General features: G+C 45.5%; 1 protein-coding gene across 1 annotated transcript in view; it reads right to left on the minus strand.

The window, feature by feature from the left end:
• Positions 1–17,520, minus strand: part of grik4 (glutamate receptor, ionotropic, kainate 4) — a 262,913-nt gene extending 245,393 nt beyond the window's left edge. The window contains exon 1 of the mRNA XM_030381795.1: positions 16,756–17,520. The gene's annotated coding sequence lies outside the window, so the exon portion shown is untranslated. The remainder of the gene's footprint in view (positions 1–16,755) is intronic.
• Positions 17,521–22,394: the final 4,874 nt, after the last annotated feature.

A 22,394-nucleotide genomic window follows, 5' to 3' on the forward strand; every position in this document is an offset into this window, starting at 1 on the left:
AGCTGAACGCTGTATCACATCATGATCTGGCGGTTCTCAATTCACAACACGCAGTCCATCCAATCAACATCAGGGATTCTGACCAAAACTCATGCACTCCCCTCCGCTTATTCCAGAATTCAAGCAAAGCGAGAACGACCAAAAGTCACTTAGTGTCAACAACAGACTGACTCCACCGACTCCACTCTCGTCATATACACTATACCCAACACTGTGCGAACACAAAATTAGGCTTCTTGGTGGCTATGGCTAACATCAATTGCAAGAGTTAAAACAGCCGACCACTTGAGTGAAAAAAACACAAAAGACCTTGCCACAGCACGTTCAAATCTTAAGCAATAAACATTGCGTCTTACCTTTATTTTTTTGGCAGTAGTCTGCAGATCCATCCCGTGGTGTAGCCTACCATTTAGTTAAACAGGTTATCGCTCTGATACTGTCCATCCTGCTAGCAACCTGCTCTGGTGCTTTTTACCTATTTATTCAGGCGAAAATGACTTGATTGTCTGATGCCTCATCATTACATCCCAGCTAAAGAGTATTGGTATTAATACCCCATTCATTGTCCAAGCCAGGCTGGCAGCTCATCCAAAAATAAGCAAGGGGAGACGGGACGGGACGAACAGGCACTGACACCGAAGCGTAGGGGTCTTGCATCGCCCTGAAAGGGCTTATTTTCGATAATGATTGGCGTTCTATGCATTATCCCGCTTAATACACGGCTTCTTGCCAAGACGAAAAAAATAACTTGTGTAGCGTGTATTTTTACAATTTATTTGTTACAGTGTTGATCAGAGAAATAGGTGCCAAAGACGTTGAAGTCGTTTAGCAACCGAATACATTGGGGTTGATGAAGTACCGGACTACTCGCGGAGTGTTTCGGAAGACGTGAATCAGACGTCAATCAATCCTTGACAGCGGTCAAATATGCTTTGCAACGGTCAATTATACGAAAAATAATTGAAAGCTGAACGTTGGGAAGGCCCATGCAAGTGAATGGAGCAGTCTACAGCATTGAGAAGAGCCGTGTAATAATCCACAATAATTAAACTTAAGTTTTGTCTTTTTCAACTGGTGGGTACAAAATGAAGCTTGTCGAAAACTGGTAGGTACTCGTCCCCAGCGGAACTGACGCCTATGTGTGTAACCTTTCAATTAGCTTGTAGCTTAAAATAACCTGTATCTATCTCTAGTCAATGCTGATTGATAGTGATTTGAATATTTTCCTTACTAAAATAACATTCTATGACGTTTATATTTTACAAATAGAAAATGCAAGCCGTTTTGTGGTTAGCTTTCTCTTTATTTTATTGAATCGTACTATTGCGGAACAGTGGCACAGCGAGAGCGGCCAGATTACAGCCAATGTGTTTTGTTAAGTGGAGGTTTTATGTGTGCATGGGTGTCCTGGCTCTCAGACGCTCAGTGGCTCAGACTGACAATGCAAATGTCAGAGCGTCTGCGAGGCAAGAACCAACAAGGGGCCGATTCCCCTGTGATGCCAGCCTCACTCTCACTGATGCGAACACAATCCTAACGCAAAATCAACCGTTTCTCAACCCTACATTGGTTTTAAACCCTGTGTTCCCCATTTAACTAAACGACTCAACATCCACATCCAATAAATATTCCATTTGTTTCCATTCTTCAAAGAGACCAGCAGCATGGCGGCTTACGGCCCATTCCTCTCCTCCAAGGAGGGGAGTGGTCCAGCCCTCCCCGGCTCCGGGGGTTAATGACGGGGCCGTGGAAGGGGGGACGGGCCCTCCGTCCCGGAAGACGTGGGGGCGCTCATGCGGACAACCCCTCCATTACAGTAGTAAGACAGGGACTAAATGGAGAAATATGACATCTAGTCAGGAAGCTAGGACCCCTCCCTACCCCGTCCCAAAGCGGTCTTTTTGGCAGTTTGATGTACAGCACGGGTCACCTTGCGCGCACACGCACACACACACACACACACACACACACATACACACACACACAGTGATGGTGGGGCGGATGAAGGCATGTCATCTAACCTCTTTGTGTTGTTCTAGCTGCACTCAACTGTCACTTCCAAAATATTAGGTCTAAATATCCTAAAAAGGCCACTTTGAGGCACGCCAGATGCTGCGCTAACGCACTTATGAATCATTCGCCAGCGCATTATTACAATTATCGCCGTGTGCGGACATTTTGCTAATCACAAAAACCATGCAATTGTTTCCCTGGCACGCAGCCTAAAGAGGAAGTGTCAGGGAGTGAGGAGTTGGTTCTGAAACGCACACAGCTGGAGAGCGGCCCACTGAGCATAAGCAATGTGACTGGAAGCATCCCCCCACGTTATTAGAGCCGCTACATTCATCTGCGGGTAGATGTACCCGTTGACGCTTAAGTCTTAAGTGTTGTCTGGCTCGTTACAGTGCAGCAGGGGAACACCACTTCCATGAGGCCCGGGCTGCCACGTCCATCGCAGGCACAGAACACACAGCCGTGCCCTTCAGACGTACCCCATCTGAATGGCCCCGTCTCCTCCTTTTTTTATTCTCTTTTTCCTCTTCATAAGATGGTGTGCTGCCGCGTTAAATCCTTGTTCGCTGATTGCGGCATGCACAAAAAAATAGTGTCATTACATCACAATCTCCCATTTGTTCTGAGATATTGGACGATGTCTTTTTGTTGAGAAATCCAACGCACACCAATTCTTAATAGCGTTTTCGAGGTGCTGGTAACGGTATCGTGTACGTGATAAAGACAGGTTGAGAGAAACCGCACACTCTTGTTCAGATGCCGAATAATATTTTAATGAACAACGTTTCGGCCTGAGGCCTTTTTCAAGTTGCACTAAATATATATTGGACGATGTCACCAAACAATACAGCCAATCCATCATCTGGTCCTTCATTGATTTCTTAAGCAGTGTATTCCTGACGAGGGTTACATGTTTATCGTTTATTACTATCCATTTACTAACTGGGGAAACAATCGGAAAGGCCTCAGCCTCCGTGCTGTTGAGGCTTTACTTTACTAAAAAAATCAACAGTTTGGATGTTTTGCTCCTGCCACCGTTACAGGGTTCATTTGATGGGTATCCGGCATTATAAATAAATAACTTACTAAATAAATTAATGACGTAAAAAAATAAATAGGGCGTTTGACATTTGCCTTTTAACAAATCATTTCACTGGACTGGTTCCGGCTCTCCAATTAACCCCCTGGCCCCGGCTCGGGCCCCGACGCGGCGCCAGGGAGACAGCCCGGCCTCTCCCCCTGGGTTACTGTACAACATTACAGGCTAATCATGTGGACGCTGGCCCTTTAATGAGACGTCAGCCGGGGGTAGCAGACGGAGACAGTTGGTTTGCAGGGACTCCCCCACAAACTGGGGCACTTTGTGCGCTGCCCGGCCACCCAGACAGGAAGTCAGCCAAGTCTACGACGGTCAGACCCAATAATCGCTGCTCACCGGGCGAGTGTGCGTGTGTCTAATAATACGTTTCCGTGTGTGTGTGTGCGCGTGCGTGTGAAAAACTAAGAAGTGTTTGTGTGTGTGTGTGTGGTGTGTGTGTGTGTCTGTGTCTGTGTCTGTGTGTTTGTGTCTGTGTCTGTGTCTGTGTCTGTCTGTGTGTGTGTAAAAAAAAGTCTCCATGTCTCCATGCGTGCGTGTCAAATAACACGTTTCTGTGTGTGTGTGTGTGTGTGTGTGTACAGTTTTATTAGTGTGGAACTGAGATTGTGCTTGGTCAAATGTTAAGCGCCTATAGGAATTACCATCTCATATATCTACGCACAAACTCATAGATGCCCCCTCGACAACAAGCGCTTGGTCCCAGAAGACCCCCGGGCTATAAACTCAAATTTTATTCATTACTATGAAACCACTGCACCGAGATGAAAAGCCAGCCATGGGAAACTGAAAGGCTATTTCCTCTGTAGAGATGCGATAAGCGGTTAACAATGGAACTAATATCAGTCATAATTAAAAACAGGAAAACATGTCTTGCAAATCATATTTCATTTTTGGGAAGGAAATCCAAGCAATTACACCCAAGCATCCATCCGGGTTTAATGGGGATATTACGGTTATTCTAACTCCTTCTGGAGGGTTTTTAGTGATGTGACTTTGCATGGGTTCAGTTTAGCCATGCTGAGCTGATGCCCGATATCCCATATGATAGATGACATGGGTTAAAAGATCACAATGGCGTCAGACAACAGCGGATTGGCTGCTCGCCCAGCTTGTGTAGGTGGATCCATATTGTGTGTACGCTAGCATCATACCTAAACTCCACAATCTGGGCGGACCGGGTTCGTCTTCAGCCCCTCCTCTGTGTCCCTCTGTGGTCTTATCGATGGCAGCCTCTTAAAAACACCCAGCAGGGGTTGGGCCGGCGGCCACGGACCCATCGATGCTAATCTCAATTGCTCAGCGGCACCAAGCCACTAAAAGACGGACAGTACAGTAATTGCTTCGCTTCTAACTCGTCAGCTATCTGCACACCTTCTTTTTCCCCCCTCTCCCCTCCCGTTTCTCACACACTCAACTCATTAGGCTAATTAGGCAGAGGAGACGACACATTGGAGCCAGCTCAGACTGATTAAAACCGCCGAGACCCCCATCACACCCAACCAGCCTGAACCGGTCCCTTCCTACACATCTGTAATCCGTCTCAATCTGTCACACGGAGAGCTTGTCATGTCCTCCCTTTTTTATTTATCTCCACGGTAATAGGATTGGTTTGACCTATTGTTCCCTCACCGGAAACCCCCCCCCCCCCCCCCCCCCACCCCCCCAACACCCCCTTTTACCTTCATCTTACATGCGCACAACGCCCTCCACACGCACACACACACCACCACAGCCTTTAATCATGTCCTTCCAGAGCCTGCGCTCAACACAGAGGCCAAAGGTGAGAGCCCTCTGGATGAGACGCTCCCCAGCTCTTGATACGGATGAATTCTTAATTCACTTGGAGGCCGGCACGTCGCCCGTGGTTGCAGATCAGCAGGTGTTGTCTGTCTGCGGTGCGGCTGGCAGCCCGGTGAAAAGGGACCGCCGGCTGCATGCGAAGCAGGTGTCCCAAGCCCAAATATAACCCAGGGCAGATGTACCCACAGGGCATGCAAATATGTGGTAGGTGAAGCTGCAGCCTCTCCATGAGTTGGAGGAAGGGGAGGAGAAGGAAATCTCAGCTGCCACCATTCCTTCCCCCCCCCCCCCCACTTACAGCTGGGGGTGAAAAGAAAGACAGGAGGAAGCTTGAAAAAAGGAGGCGTCTAAAGACAGGGACAAGAAGGGGTAAAAAAAGGAAGGACGCTTCAAAAAAGGAACAGGACGTTTCATAAGAGAGCCTGGACACAGAACCACTTGTGTCGGATGGTTCTGCTCGGGAACCATGACCCTACCAACCGCAAACGCAATTATCTTTCAGAAAAAAGGGCTCCCCACAGGCCAGAGTGTTGAGGGGGACGAAAAAAATGAACACTATGGACGTCATAGTGAACGACGTCAACGACACATTGTGAGGAGGTCAAGCAACACGCGACATGTGAGCAAGTGAGTGACGGCCTGAATCATGTGTGGACCAGCGGGCGGGGTCAGCTACAACAGCCAGCTGAGCGATGGCTGGTCTTTAACGCTCCACTCAAAGATGTGGAAAGCCAGAAACGGTATGCCACTGCCTACACACCAACCTGTGTGTCAGCTCTCTCTTTATGGTCTTTGAAAGCCAAAAAAAACAGACTGACTCAGCCGCTCCCCCCCCCCCCCCCCACACCGCCGCCCCCACCTCTGTACTCCACGGTGTGTACTCGGATAAGGATGTTTGGCTTGGCTTGATCATTTGGTGTACATTTTCTATGAGACACCTTCTTCGCTCCTATGCACTCTGTCTCCGGGCCTCCTCTTTACAAATCGTTTGCCATAGCTCGGGAAAAACTGCCAGTCAGCATCTGGGAAATCTGAATTTGGCACGGGATGCCCTGGCCTGCAGGGCCCTTTTAAATAAGCTACATGATAATGTGATTTATCACCGTATAGTGTTTACGCATTCTGGAACACAGTAACAAGGTCATGTGTGATCCGCTTTGGATTAAACAGGTTAAACACACAGTGGGGGCCGTATGAACGTCATTGCGCTGCACCATTCTTTTGGATCATGTCGTAGGCTTAATTGTACGGTGCATGGGAAAAATGGAGAATCATGCAGTTCCCTGTTCCCTATAGCATATTGGCCCCGATATGTCAGCTAATGCTCTGGGGCTGCGCTAGCCAAAGCCGCCCACTGCTTTCTACCTTGCTGTCTCTGTTGCCTGTAGCCTACACTTAAAGTGTTTACACTTCTCACAACCCCAAAAAAACAACTTTTAAATGTGCTCTTCTCATGGAGCAGAGCTACATGAAGCATCATTTACAAAAACGATTCGATGATATTAGCGTGCTAAAAGAGATTGTGTGTCGGTGCACCTAAGGTCACAATATACGTGTAAATTAAACTACGGCTCACGTATCAACATCATCGCGCGCAAGGACACCGCGTTGCTTCATTCATCAAAATGAAACCATCGGACGCTCACTCCCTCTTCTTATAAAGTGGTCACGTCAACGTTTGCTCCCTGATTGATTGTGCCCATCCATCGTCTCTGAATCTCTGCAGCCAGAACATTGTAGGATCTGGAGAAAGTTAGCCGCACGGAATGAGCGTCAGCTGCACTTGAAAACACGCCCATCACACACACACACACACACACACACACACACACACACACACACACACACACACACACACACACACACACACACACACACACACACACACACACACACACACACACACACGGTGTACTTATGAGTGCACAGTACCACATATCTGCAAATTACCTAGAATACGCTCAATTAAATTAATTATAAAAAATGTCCCACCCCCCATACAGCTGTCAAATACCATGCCATTTTCCGCCACTCTTCTCCAAGAAACGTAACATTGCAGGGAATAGAAGTCAACAGTCCCCTCCTCAAGATGCTTTGTATCTCCTGGTCTTCCGTAGGAGAATCCTGTTGACAATGTCCAAGGACACATGACAGTAATTCCAGCTGCCTCCTTTTCACTTTCTTCATACGAAAGTTGCCACTTGTCATTGCAGGTTTCTCAATGATTCATTAAGAGCGCAAACAACACCAAAAAAAAAATAGAAACATGCCAGAATGAGAGATGCTGTGTGCTCCCTTAATGTGTAGATTCTGTTAGAGTTTCTGTTATTTGTTAGAGTTCTAACAAAGACCCAAAAATGTGAACATATTACAACAATTCTTAAATCGTTACATTGGCTTCCTGTAGGTCAGAGAATTGATTTTAAAATCATGTTGCTCACCTATAAATCCCTACATGGTTTAGGCCCAAAATATTTAACTGATATGCTTCCACTACATAAGCCTTCTAGACCACTAAGATCCACTGAGACCAATCTGTTAATTATCCCAAGAGTAAACATGAAACATGGGAAGGCAGGATTTAGTTACTATGCAACAAATACATTTACATTCACATTTAGGGCATTTAGCAGACGCTTTTATCCAAAGTGACTTACAATAAGTACATTTGTCATAAGAAGTGCATCAATATATCGCTGTCGGAACAGAAAGGATGTTCATGTTCAAGTAGTTGGAATAAACTCCCTGAGGATTTAAGACTTGCCCCAACTCTGAGCACCTTTAAAACAAGACTGAAGACTTTCATGTTTGCTTTAGCTTTCTGCTAAATCTTAAATACATTGCACTTTCTAAAAAGCTTTTTTAACTTTGCCTTTATTTTCTATTTTAATACTTAAATGCCTTTTTAACTTTCTATTAAAGTTATCATTAGCCGCCTATTATACTAATTTCTTTGCATATCTTTTCTTTTACTGATCTATTATTTTATTTTATTGTATGACAATGTTTATATGTGAAGCACTTTGAATCTGCCTTGTGTATGAAAAGTGCTACATAAATAAAGTTGCCTTGCCTTGCCTTGCCTTGCCTAACAAAACATCCGTTTGACCAAATTCATTCTTGTCAAACGCATCGACCAGCTTTCGTCCCCTGCCCTTCTCTTCAATTGGAGACGCAAGGCATCTCCATCTCTATAAAGAATGATGCATGCTATCGTGTTAGCCTATGAATCATCTGTGTCAGCAATGAGCCAATGTTCAGTAGGTCTCATCTAATGCCTAATCAAATGGATCATCTGAAGCTCGTCGGCACTCAAAGACGCTCACCTGTGTGTGTGAGTGCTGCGCGTCTGTGTGTGTCTAACACAGGGAGAAGAATGTCTCCCAGATCAACCACTCATCAGACAGACAGCGTATCTTATGAACATTTTGCAGGGTCAACAGATCTCATCATATCCTGGGTTCCCACTCCATAAAACCACATAAAGTCATCTACTCTCGTCAGAACCGAATGAGTTCACTCACTAAAACCCTTCAAAAATGAGTCGGAGAGAGAGAGAGAGCGAGCGAGAGACCGAGAACGAGAGACAGACAGACAGACACAGGCTTCCGGGTGAATACTGATGCATTCATTCATTCCCGGTGCCCCAGAACGCAGACCCATAATCCCAAGGCCCCCCCTGTCACCCCTGCCGATGCAAGGACGCCCATAATCACCATCCCATCCCTTATCGGGCCTGAGCCCGAGAGAACATGATTCAAAGGAGGCGCCGCCGACAAAGTCCCTGTCGTCACCTGTCAATCAAGGTAAGAGGCCCCCTGATACAGCGCAGAGCCAGGGACACCAAGAGTCAATTAGGATGATTGGAAAGTCACACGGTGTGGCGGTGGGCGCTGTAGGGGTCTCTGCAGGGAAAAGGGCTATTGGAGGGAGAGGGGGGAGTGCGGTGGGGGGGGATGTGCAGACCTTATAACGACAGGAACTCGGACAGGGGGCTGTGTGGGTAGCGTGATGCGGCGGGTCTGTGTGGGATGTAAGTGACGACGAGGAGACCCGGGCGGGGGATATTGATCTGCAGGTGGTGTCGTATTGTAAAGGTTCAATAGCCCATGAGTTATGGAGCAGGAAAGGGAGCCGTTCGAGGCAGGGGACGGGGCAGCGGGCGGGACGGAGCAGGGCCAAGGATAGGTCCAGGCAGACGCAATGCTGCAGTCCCAGCGTTGAGGTTTTTTTTCTTTTTTTTCTCTTTAAGGGAAATGAGGGAAAAAAAAGTGGGGCAGGGGACATCGCCTGCGGCAATCGAAAGGGCTTGTTCTCGGGGGGGTGGGGGGGGGGGGGGGGGGGGGGTGCGGAGCTGAGCGCTGAACTGGCCCTGTGTGTGTGTGTGTGTGTGTGTGTGTGTGTGTGTGTGTGTGTGTGTGTGTGTGTGTGTGTGTGTGCGTGTGTGTGTGTGTGTATGTGTGTGTGTTTGTGTTGGTGTGTGTGTGTGTGAGAGAGGCAGAGGCCCACCGAAACAGAGAGAGCTTTGCAGAGCAACAAAAGCCCTACTGAGGGAGCCGAAAACGAGCGGTGGAACGGTTCGTAAGTCACACGACAGAGCAAAGGAATCTGACAAAAAAGATAGATAGAAAGAAAGATAAATACGGGGGGATAGATATAGAAAGGGACAAGCCGTCCCGGAGCAGCCTCCCTGGGCTGCAGCAAACCTGGGACCTGAACAAGAGCTTTTGTTTTTCCTTTTGTCACCGCAAGACGGATCACAGTGGTTGTTAAAACCTACATGAGAAATGAGCGCAATTTGTCCACTATGGATTACACACAGGGGGCTGGGGAGCGTTTAGTGTGTGCTACACCGATACAGAGTCCACCTCCCTCGACTGGAGTGAGGCATCAACCCCCCCCCCCCCCCCCCCCCCCGTGCATCCCAACGGCAACAGAGAAACATACGGCACTCTGAGATTAGAATACAAAGCAGCACACACACACACACACACACACACACGGTTGAGACCCAGAGGCCAGCGCTCTTGAGAGGCTACACCATCCCCCCACCCCCCCATGTGCCCTACATGGAGCTGGACATCTACGGCAGGACTCAGGATCTGGGGAGGACGAACAGGAAGGGAAAAGGAAACATGGAGAAAAAGAAAAAAAAACAACAACAGGGGGACTAGGGCTGTGCTGAAGAAAAACAAATAAATAAAGAAATAATGAACAATTAAAAGACACAACAGCTGTAATAAAGACTTGTGGAAGAGGCAGGCAGCTCTTGCCTGCGGAGCGACATAAAAAGCCAGTTTGGAGATGATTCAAAAAGGACATATTGAAGTTTGATAAAAATGCACAATTCACAAATGAGAAGACTTCCAGCTGGTGTGCAGGAGGGAAAGGCTGGCCGGGGGAAAAGGTTTCAGTGCACACAAGTAGGAGGTTTTATTAGCAATATAACAAATTTACTTCCCCCCCATCACTTTCTATTGGAAGTTGTTAAATATAAATAGATTAATTATGACACGGCCTGCCACGTCATGACGAGGGTGAGAGGGGACTGGCTTAAAATAAATCTGTATTTATGAACGACGGAATCGAACCATTCTCCACGTAGAACACAGAAGCTTTATTTAATTCTTGTAATATTGTCAACTAGTGCGCTCAAGTTAACAGTCAGAAATCCTTTGTTGCATAGAAGAAATAGAAAAACATTACAAGTGACACAAAAACTAAATGATATGCCATTCCATTTTTCCTGTTTGTGTTTGCGTGCCTGTGATATCGAAGGCACTTGTTGAGGGAGAAAAACTGTTACACTGGAGCTCTGAATCAAGTAAATTTAACACTGTCTAATTTCATACTGAGTGGTTGTAGTAGGCCCTAGGCCCGAGAGGTGGATTGTGAGCGTACCTGTTGAAGGCTTTATGGGCGAGATAGCAAACATGTCAATACAAATAATAATAATTATTATTACTCTTCATGTTTAACCTCTGTTTTTCTTCTATTCCTAGTCTGTTTTACATTGTTTTGAATGATGACTATATGCTCTGTAAGGTGGCCTTGGGTGTCTTGAAAGGCGCCTCTAAATTAAATGTATTATTATTATTATTATTAAATAGACTTGAAAACCATTCAAAGAAATCCTGCAAGATCTCCCTTGTATTTCAGACGCAGCCAGAGTCATCCTAATAGGATGGATGGGTTTTGGGGTTCTGTGCGGCTTTATTGAGAGAGTCTACCACCAAAGATAATTATCTACCTGCTTATCTTCTGATAGATGGGCCCTGTAGAGACACATCGTTTCTTTTGGTCGTTTTAATGAAAGAGAAAAAATAAAAACGGCATAGAATCTCACCAGCATCGCATGTCCTTTGTGAAATTGGACAACTATAATGGATGATTATTGCCTTAACACCAAACTTGACCAAGACATATCCAGGTCAGCAGTCTTTAGCTTATTAGTTCACATCTTTAGGGTGGTATCGATTTTCATCCGTGAAAATCTAAACTCTGTAGCAACATAATGAGTCTGCGGCAGGCCGCCAATCTGTCTATGTCTCCCCACACACACACACACACACACACACACACACACACACACACACACACACACACACACACACACACACACACACACACACACACACACACACACACACACACACACACACACACTAACCTAATGAGTGGAGGGAAATGGGAATGTATCGGCGAGTTACTAAGGACTGAATGGTCAGTAATTGCAAGAAAGGCTTCACTGTAGGCACTGCTGAATGGAACAAAAGCCAATCAACAGCTGACATTTATCTGAATTCTTCATATCAAGTATCTGAATGTAACATTCCCCGCGTCTTAATCGCAAGGGAGAGAGGAACACCTCATGTATGCTCACGAAAACACTCTAGCAAAAAGCTATTTCAGAGTTTTCGTGGTTTCTCTCAAACCAAAAAATCGACGCAAGGCCAACACAAAAAGAAAACTCCAATTACAGATAAACATTTTTAACAGTTGCCATTAGGAACAACTGCTTTAACTGGGTAATAAAAGTAACTACTTTTTAAAACAACCGCTGAGTTATGTATTCAGAGAGTAGCTTGCAGAAATGCATTTTATTCACTCCTGGAAATCATCCCCCATTTGCCAGTTTCCCCAACCTGCTCAGGGAGACTCATCATATTCGTCTGAGATTACATTGCATTTGGTTTATGACCACAGGATTAGTTCTGGGTCTGGATTCCAGCTCTGCCTATTTTAATTGCTTTCCCTTTAGCTGCCTTGCTGAAACCGTAAAAGTAACCACAAAATAAAATGAAATAAACATTAAATAAACCATCTGATGGGACCTCATGCCGGTAAATAACTACCAAGCTATAGACTACAGCAGCCCAGCACCTCAGCCACGATGGTTTTTTTTTGGGGGGGGGGGGGGGTCAATCAGTTTAGGAATCTGTTTACAAATGCAGTGCGATACATGCCATTTTACATGCCATCCTTGAGCAAGCTGCCGTCTTGCTCAAGGATAGGTAGGCTGTGGACACTAGGAGGAACGCAACCCACAACTCTGCTCCGAGTGCTTGCATACAAATCTGTATAGGTAGAATACAAAGAATACAGAGAAACTGTGTTTCTGGAATGTACTAGTATGTGCTGCAATTTCATGCCACTGTCAAATCCCACTCAGGTGGAGAGGAGCAGGAGCGCGTTAAACGCATACAACGCTGTCTTTCTATTGACATCAGGTAGGTAGGCAGATCCCCTGCGAAGCACGCTCGGCCCATTCTCTCCTGTTCATTTATCACTGTCATGTAAGCGGTTGACAAGTGCTACAGTGAATATGAATCACTGGAAGATGATGCATCTCTGCCAAAGCCCAGCTTTGAGCACATAGACGCACACAAAAATAACTTTGGAAAGAAGCCAAGCACACACGCTCACACTCAGTTTTCGATTCGGAAATGCGGAGTTTCCTTCTGGAAATATTTCACTATTTCAAGACAAATATTGATTACCAGCCAGCAAAAGGCACACTGCCACAAAGGACAACTAGAGTAGCCTCACCATTTATCAAGAACAACAAACCTTTGGGTTTAAAATAATATGTTACTTTACTATTATTATTTATCCATCGCAACAACTGAGGGTGATGGTTTCATCATTCATCAAAAAGGGGTGAGTCGTCTTGCTCAAGGGAGCCAACAGGTAGAGACGTACCGACGCTGGGGTTTGAAACCGGAACCTACAACACACCAGACAACCCTGCATGCTTTGATGCACATCTCGACAATGAAGCAGCCTCCACACACACACACACACACACACACACACACACACACACACACACACACACACACACACACACACGAGTGGAAGGCGGCCGTGTACGTACTAGGGTGCTGACCGCCTGCTGCCCGCGTGAGGACAGTCTTCCGCTGGTTAACCTTCGGAGGAGCGGGGAGTTGAGACTCCCACACACAATCCATCAATTGATCAGCCACTCAATGAGATCATGCATCTCGATTTTCTTTGGCCAGGGGTTGCAGATATCCTCTTTGCTCACCATATCTATCATTGAAAAAAAAAAAACACCACTGCCCTTTGCTGTATTGATCGCACTTTCACAGTGAGAAATAATATTCCAAAGATATGGAACGGTATACGTTTCTTTCTTATAGAAACATGTCGTGTCTACATGGCTTCCGACTGGAAAGTATTCATTTCACATTTTATTCCAATTTGGATTTGGATTGCAGTGATTCTCCCAAACAATGTATCCGTTTCCCCAAATCATAGTCATAACCAATTGGACATGGTGAGATAATGTAGGATGACAGGATTTGATTCTGTCCTGGAACACTGTTGTTGTCTGAAACGCAAAAACAGGACACAATGAAGGGCCTACGAAACAACTTCCAAAAACAACGTTGTTTTACCATTCAAAAGCTAATACCGCCACAATACAGAGAGCTGCACCGTCACTGCAATAAAGCTCAGTTAATACCACACGCAGTGTTTAATATTTGGGGGAAAAGCAACTGAGAGCAACATATAAAGCAAATATGCCATCTGTGAAAACATGAGCCAAATTATTGCCTGCTTTCTCACTGAAGCCATTGACTTCTTAAGCCATCAATCTGAATGATATTACACATATTACAGTTGCGTACGGATAATTGGTGCTAGATAACCAAGCCTGGCTTCTGCTACTTGTTGTTTGTAATGACGAAGTAGGTAATGAAGGAAGAATCAATAAAAGTAAATCATGCATGAAAAATAAATGATTGATAAATGTGTGGACATTAAGCCGACAGAACGGACATTGACGGTAGACTCATGCTCTGGTTCAACATATCTTTAACAGGTGTCTGTCACTTGAAATGTGTTATTAGGACTTATTAAGAAATCAAGAAACAGACAATTGTGGTCAATAACAATGAATATTCTCAGCACCACTAACCTCTGCCAGCCGTTGGCGGCGCACAGCTGAGGACCTGTGACAAACAAGAGCATGTAAACCGCTGGTTTTGAGTACCTTTCTCACACAATACAATTGCAATTGGATAGGAATCAAGGTCTCAAGAAATCCAAATTACAGCTCTTCTGTATCTGCCCCCAAATCACACCACAGTATGAAGATCAAAGTCTCTAAGCAACACAAGCTCCGATGCTAAAACAACTCAATTCATAGTGCAATGAAGAAGGCTAAACATGTCACCTAAGTAACATTGAGTGTGGGTTCAAAATATAATTTCGACCTGGAAATCTAAACACTATTGAAACAATAAAGTTTCACTGTGAAGATTGAAACATTCGGGAGGAAGGATGAATAAATGCTTTAATGAGTTTGTTAGAAACATGCGAGCCTTCACCTACCGGAAGGAACCACACACTGTAATCAAGCCAAGGAAATGTCAGCAACACTCAACCTTGAGGAAGGTCTGCTTGAGAGCAACACGTCATGGAAGATCAGGGAGGTAGAGAGACAGACATACCGGCTTCCCCGTTATGATACGTTGTCAAACACAGAAGGGACATTGTTAGCGTATCCTTGGGCGAATGACTCCCGCCATCGCTTGACTTAATGCGGGCCAACGCAGTGAATATGGTAAATAGTTATGACCTGCGCGAGCCAAGATGAAACCATACGCTTTCTCAGCAAACTAAACTTAAATAAAACCATGTTGAAATATGCCATATTTGATCTATATCCTCGCCATGGGGGGCCTGTGTGTGTGTGTGTGTGTGTGTGTGTGTGTGTGTGTGTGTGTGTGTGTGTGTGTGTGTGTGTGTGTGTGTGTGTGTGTGTGTGTGTGTGTGTGTGTGTGTGTGTGTGCGTGTTTGTGTGTCCCTGCTAAATGAAGTGGTGCGGATGCATAGCACACGTTGCCCTCCTCCAACTCCCAGGGAACGGGACCTTGTTAAGGACTCCCACTTTAACTGTGTGCTATAAGAGGCAGCAATGCCCACGAACACTGTCAGCCACGACGACCCCACAAAGCAATGTCACCCAGACCCAGGAGTCTAATATAGGTGAACAGCACATGGGTGTACATTACAGCAGGTGAAAGCTCTCGCTGTTGCAGTCTGAACAGAAACATGGTCGAGCTTCAAAGAATAAATAGGGAGCAGGATATTGTGTAGAGACTAGGGTGTTCCATCCCCAGCCAGCCCCCCCCAACCCCCCCCCAACACCGGGAGCCAAACTGTAGGGTCACTATTGAGTTAGAATCCCATCTGCTTTTACAATGCCCTGCATTTGTATTCACGGTCAAAATAAATTCATGAATGAAACATTTCCTTGGCCAAGGTAAAATCTCTTAAGACATGCAAAGCCAGATATCCAGGAGAAAAACATTTTTATGCATTTGAGGGATTTATACTGTGGGCGTATTCCAAGGCGATTCCAAGATCAATTAATAATGCATAAACCAACAGACGTTGTATTGACATCATCGTTCAAATGTAATATGCTGTTATGGTGATTGAGTCAACTGTTGTTCTTGATCATCATCATCATTTCGAGCCACGACACACGACACTGCATAGTAAATGTCATACACCCACTACAATGAAAGGCTGCAGTCAGAAAGTTTTTACTATTTTTTCCGCATTCTATTTTGAAATACTACAATTAAATTTGGACAAAACATACCATCTCCGACTAACTTCAACCACAAGGTGGTGCTAGAAATACCACACACACACACACACACACACACACACACACACACACACACACACACACACACACACACACACACACACACACACACACACACACACACACACACACACACACACACACACACACACACACACACACACACACACACAGCAATCCAAGGCATCAAGAGGAAAATACGCGAAAGTGTTACCTGACCTGAGCACTTACCAACAACGACTATCGAACAAGTAGGCCTACCTTATTAATTTAAACTTCAGCTCCATCGCATTACTGAACCGAACACTTGGTCACGTAAAGACCTAGTCATCAGTCACGACTGTAGGCGCCCGACTCAGGGCGTAGCGTTCATTTAGGCTCTGCAAGTGCTTCTTTAGCATGGAGAAGTGATAACGCAACAACAACAACGAAAGCGTAGATGAAGTTCAAATGTCACAATTTAAACACCACGACCAGGGCTAAAGAGCCAAAAAATGAGAAGTGTGCGTATACCATCGGCTCCAACGAGGACGGTTCGACAAAAATCACGAGGAGACGTGTTTATACATACATTTGTGGTTGGTCATTTAGCTATAGTGAATATTGTTTTTCGTCCTTTTTTATTTTCAACATGCACGATAAAATCTCAAGACTGCTCATCAGGTGTCAAGAATATCTTTTTTGCAGGACCTACCTGATCCGGGGACCAGCGTCTCCTCTGCGGGTTTGTCTCGGGATGAATCCTCTGTATAGTTCAGAGCAGCGTGCTTGAGTCCGCTGCCTGGACGGAGGATTCCGTGCTGTAACCCAGCTGGTGGGTTCAATTCCTCCCTAGTTGTGTCCAGATCTTCCTCTGCCTTGTATGCATTCACGATGAGACTTAGAGAAAAAACTAATGAAAGGGCAAGATGTGACGTCAATCCCCCCCACAAGAAAGTCCACCTTTTTAGTGATGTTTGCAGACCTCTGTTTGCCTATTCTGTTCTATTCACACACCAGATGGCTCGTGTCGATGGGGCATTGGAGCGCCCTCGCAAAAAATATCCGCATATAAGTACACTAGTTGGAAAATATCTCACTTTCCCCCCCTTCTAATAAATCCTGTCCTTCCAAGCACACCGGAGTTTTTCTTTCCGATCGGTGTGTGTTTTAAAATGAATTCTCGTCCTTTTCAACTGGCTTGCCTCTCCTATCCAGATCCCTCAAAAGCAAAAACGAAGGTTCTGCAACTCCTTCTATAACCCCGCTGAAACACAGACGAACGCTCACAACGTCCGTCCATTCGTTGGGCTTCTTGTTGCTGTATTCCACCACCAAAGACATCGGGTCGATTTCTCGATTGAAATTAGCCTATGTGGGTACGTACAATTCTCGACGTTACAGTGAGAAAATAAGAAAAGATGCAGAGCAAAATTGAGGTGCAGCAGCCGGTGCAACAGCGAAGTATCTCTCCTCGCACACTGGCAGGGATTGTGTGCCACACGCACCGCGGCGCATCACAGGACGCAAGCGAGATACTCTCCTATAGGTGCATTACAACAACTCCAGAGGTAGCCGAATGGATCATCTGGATTGTTTTATGATACAGCGTTTTGAAATGAAATGCTCATTATAAAGCGTTTTGTGATAATTGTGAAAGAGATCTAATGTGGTGGTTATAGTTAGAATGCATACAGTTGGTCAGCAAATCTCTTTTCCCCCATTGGTAATAGGTATAAAGCAAAGTATGTGTCCTTTTTGTGACGTAGCTGAAAACATTATTAGGCATCTCACAAAAAAGAGTGTGAGGTGTTGGAGGAGAAGGTCACTTTGCGGTCCTATCCTTCGCAGTTGGAACACAAACATTCAAGATAGACACACACAGACACATGCACACACCTTTTCACACTCAAATTGGGTATTATACATGTATTCCACGGTCACGGATTCTGAGTTCATCTGCTTTCCAACACACAGCAGAAGATGAAACGGTTTGGCTAATTCCCTTGGCAATTGTTTGCATGTTCACCGTCACTGTTCACTGGGATGATGAAAAAGAAGTGCATATTTACATATTTTATTCCAGAAATGTCATGCACTTACATGCCGTGCACATTGTTCCCTCTCAGTCACATCCAGTGCGGTGCAAAAAGGGAGATGGAATTGGCACGCCCACGCCCACATGTAACCCACCATATGTCACAGACAATGCTTGGAGAGTTATGTCTCATGCACCAGGATGAAATGGGTCTCCCAGAGCAGCATTGCCATATCTGTTGAGGGATGGTTTTCCCATGGTGCCCCAGCGGGCCCCGGCTCCGTTTGCAGCGGCGCCTGTTTTCGTTGTGAGTTAACCACACACGTGGGCTTTTGTTAATATGAAATCCTCCCTCCCCGTCCCCCTCCCCCGCGCCCGCGGATAAAGTGTGTCGCCTCGAAACAAATAATTGGCAGCGTGCGTCGCCTCGGAAAGTGGGTTTATAGTTACCTGAGCAGCGGTATTATCTGAGCGCACATCTGCACTAGGCATGTCTCGGGTGAATCACCACCATTATTGATAGGAAATTAAATTATCATGCTTCAAGTGTGTTTCAAATCAAGAACCTGCCGACCGCTGCCTCCCTGCCTGTCATACGTCCGCGTAGCCCGCAGTCAGCCAAAGGTAATGGGATTTTGTATCTAGTCACTTGAGCCAGCAAAACATTTCTAATAAGGTTCGGATTAATTTTTACTCAAGCCTCCCCGGGGAACAACCTCCAAAGTTATGCAGAATGTATTTGTGCCTGCCTATTTGCTCAGAATGCATGGGCTAAACCACGTCTTCTTTGCCTTTTTAAAAGGGGGAAGGAAGGGGATGAGGGAGGGGTTATCTTCTCCCCAGGGACACAGAGGGTAATCAGTGGAGGCTGATCTATCACAAATGGTCTGCCTACTCAATACCATGGCTACATGTCATTTCAGCACTTTTAGCTATTAAGGAAGGGCTTGCACTACGTGGCTCACTTTAAGTGTGTGCGCTTGCTGATCCAGATAGATCACCAATATGTATCTATCCATCAATCCGTTATGTATTCGTCTGTCTGTCTTTGTATGTGGGTCTGTAACTAGGTCTGGTACGGTATTAATGCAGACCTAGTAGTACAGTCAGATTAATTCAATAGTAGCAACTACAGCAATTAGCCCCTGGATTACTTTACAATCCTCCACGAGTGAGTGTGCTCAACGACACAACAACATGACACTCGGTGTCCACGTGTCGCTGGTCCCCTCGGGGCTTACGACCGACTTGTGGCCTGATGGGGGAGATGTGCAGACAACAAGAGGAACGCGATGCCATGAGAAACGGATGACACATTTATGCTGAACTCGGGGATTGATCTCCCCCCAAGGAGTATTGATTGAGGGAAAATGGCAAGGTGCGTTAACAAGGAGGTAAAATGCACTGACGTACGGGTACATAAAGCGTCAGCAGTTTGCCCCATTTGCATGCAGAACGATGTTCCTGTGTCATAGCCGTCTCCACGGGGACGCTCGCCCTCCCCGTGACAATCCTAAAGATATGAGGAGAGAGAGAGAGAGAGAGAGAGAGAGAGAGAGAGAGAGAGAGAGAGAGAGAGAGAGAGAGAGAGAGAGAGAGAGAGAGAGAGAGAGAGAGAGAGAGAGAGAGAGAGAGAGAGAGAGAGCTGCCGTGAACTCGCTGGCCAAATCAATTTAAATATAATAATCATCATCTAACCACCAACGCTTGAAGAGACAAATTGAGTGTGAAGGTCTCTCTGTGACACTATGAACTCATGGTCTCATGCATACATTTATCAGGGAGATTTAGATATGGAGGCCGGTTACCTCCCTCTCTTGAAGGCTTCAGCAGGATTACGAATGGAAGACGTTTGTTTTATCGTTAGTTCAGTGGTTGACTTTGGTGAAAGGTGGGGTCGATTTTGGCATGTTTTATACATGGTTTGGGGTTGAGAGTCTCTAGACCATTACTTTAAATTCATGATGCATCACATGGCAATCCAGATAAACCAGGATGTTTTTCAAGTTCTCTACGTCTAATCCAATTGAGTCGACGAGATTAAATGCATCCGTTCTGTATTGTGATGGGCAAAAGGTGAAATCCAAACATCTAATGTCTATCTAATGTAATGCCGTAGGTGTTCAGGTTTGGCTACAAACGTGTGAAGAATGCATGTGCAAAACACAAACACCAAAGGAGCTGCCTTGACAGGTGTCTGCACTAGAAAGTGCCAGCCTCTTGGGATTTGGCGGTTTACCTTCCCAGTGAACCACAGCAGCTTCTAGTACGAGAACTGGTGAATATTCAGAATAACCAAATATCTCTCTGCCCCTCTCTATGAATCTGTTGTTCTCTTTATAGGTTGCTCTCGGTCTACCCCGTTTCCACCCACACGTTTGTATGGCCTTAGCCAACAGTAAAGATCTCCGTCCGCCCGCATCACACCGTCAGCAGGCTAATGGTTTTGGCCGCCTTCCAATGGCCAAAGACAGAAGAGCAGACGCCTCGTGTGTGGAGGAAGGCAAGGTGAGAGACAATTAGTGAAGATAAGCAATGTCAAAAGGAGAGGGAGCGAGTAGAGGACGTTTTTTCTTTTTTTTTTTGGGGGGGGGGGGGGGGGGGGGGAGTGATTCAACAGTAGCTTTTTCTAGTTACGGCCATGCCATCAATGTTATTATATTTGTATTATGTTATGCATTTGTCAGCTCTGAAAGGAATCATCAAAGGAGATGGATTGGTTAAAGCTTTCTGATACAATAGTAAAAAAAAATGGCCCGCCGTGAGGGAGACATCACAGAGGAACACTTGTTTTAAGTCAATCAAAAAGGAAATATGATCCAAACAAACATTGCAGAAGCAATGTATGGAGCCCAAATCTTCCAAGGAACCCAACAGCAGCTTGGCCAACTGTCAACTTGAGAATCAGAAGTGACTGATCCAATATCCATTAAACAGTTTGCCCACATACCATTGTAGTTTTGTCATATTTTTTTATGATTATTCTATTAAATCCATCCCATTGTTGTCATGTTGTCACAGGCCTGGTTCCATATGAAGCACTTTGTAAGGGTGTTTTGAAAGTGGCAATACAATAAATCCATTATTCATCATTAACTGTCAAAACATTGGGATTCTGAGCAAAATCGACTGGCAGAATATGTAATATCTACAAGTAAAAAAATAAGGAGGTGTATTCAGAAATGGGATTCTTTGATTCTTCAGGATGTGATGGGGGTTGAGTGAAAGAGCGAAAACCTGCTGTAGCTGCTGTAGCCAAGTGCCAAGTGCTAGTTGGAAACCGAGAGGCGAGGGTAATGTTAGGTTGAGATCATTACAAATCCCTTTCAGGTCTAAAATACATATCTTTCTGGGCATAGTGTGTTGAATAGAAAGAACATGGACTTTTTATTTTATGTTTTTTCCCCTCAGGGAAACCTGCGAGAAAAACCCTGGAAAAACAAACCAAAGGGAAATGTCTTAAGTGAACTCAACAGAAGCGTGGGGGTCAGTGAGTCAGAGAGAGAGCTACGGTCTTCAGGCTTTACAGAGAGACCACATTCAGAGGGGGTACACCTGGTGGAAGGGGGACAAAGGGTTTGAAGCAAAGCTTGAGTAAACCAAAGAAAACCAAATGGCTCTGAATTAAAATCGACCTCTTTTCATCCTTCCTCCATTTCACAAAAGCTGTGTCTCGGCCTGGAAGATGTTTTATGGGTTAACCAAGAGGGCTCTTGCTTTGTTTGCAAACAAACAGAACAATTGCGAGCCCAGCAGTCAGAGCCTTACCTGGCTACAGAGAACAAACGGGCAGTTATGTTCGCTTGTCTACCAACTGTGAAACAGGGGGAAAGAGCACTGAACACAGGTGGGATCAATTAATTGTGCGTAATAGTTTTGGGCGGTGATGAAGACATCTGGCGGGGAAGGAACGAGCCTCGTGAGACCATCCAGATTCTCAAGTTTTCAACGATTCAGACTCAGTTGGGCACCAAGTGATTTCCAGACATGGGGTGCCAACGTGGTGCAACTCCAGCCAATCAGAGGGTATAACCAAATGACGCTTGCGCCGTCTTCACTCTTGCCGAATTCAGTTGGAAGTAAAGCAAATACATGAGCTCTGAGGGAATCCTTCCGTGCAAACTTCTCTTAGTTATTCAGTCTATTTCAGATAAAACGGTTTCGATTGCTCCGTCGCCTTGCCCCGCTTTCCTCGGGCGCCGCCATTGATTCTGAAACACTGCAGACTGCGACGCTTGCCGCTCGCTTCATCACAAACTAAACCTCCCTACCTCGAGTGCTGATTGGTCCAATCATTTTGTTATTTTTAGGAGAGG

The sequence above is a fragment of the Gadus morhua genome, chromosome 16 (assembly GCF_902167405.1).
Source record: "Gadus morhua chromosome 16, gadMor3.0, whole genome shotgun sequence".
In the NCBI taxonomy this organism is placed as follows: domain Eukaryota; kingdom Metazoa; phylum Chordata; class Actinopteri; order Gadiformes; family Gadidae; genus Gadus; species Gadus morhua.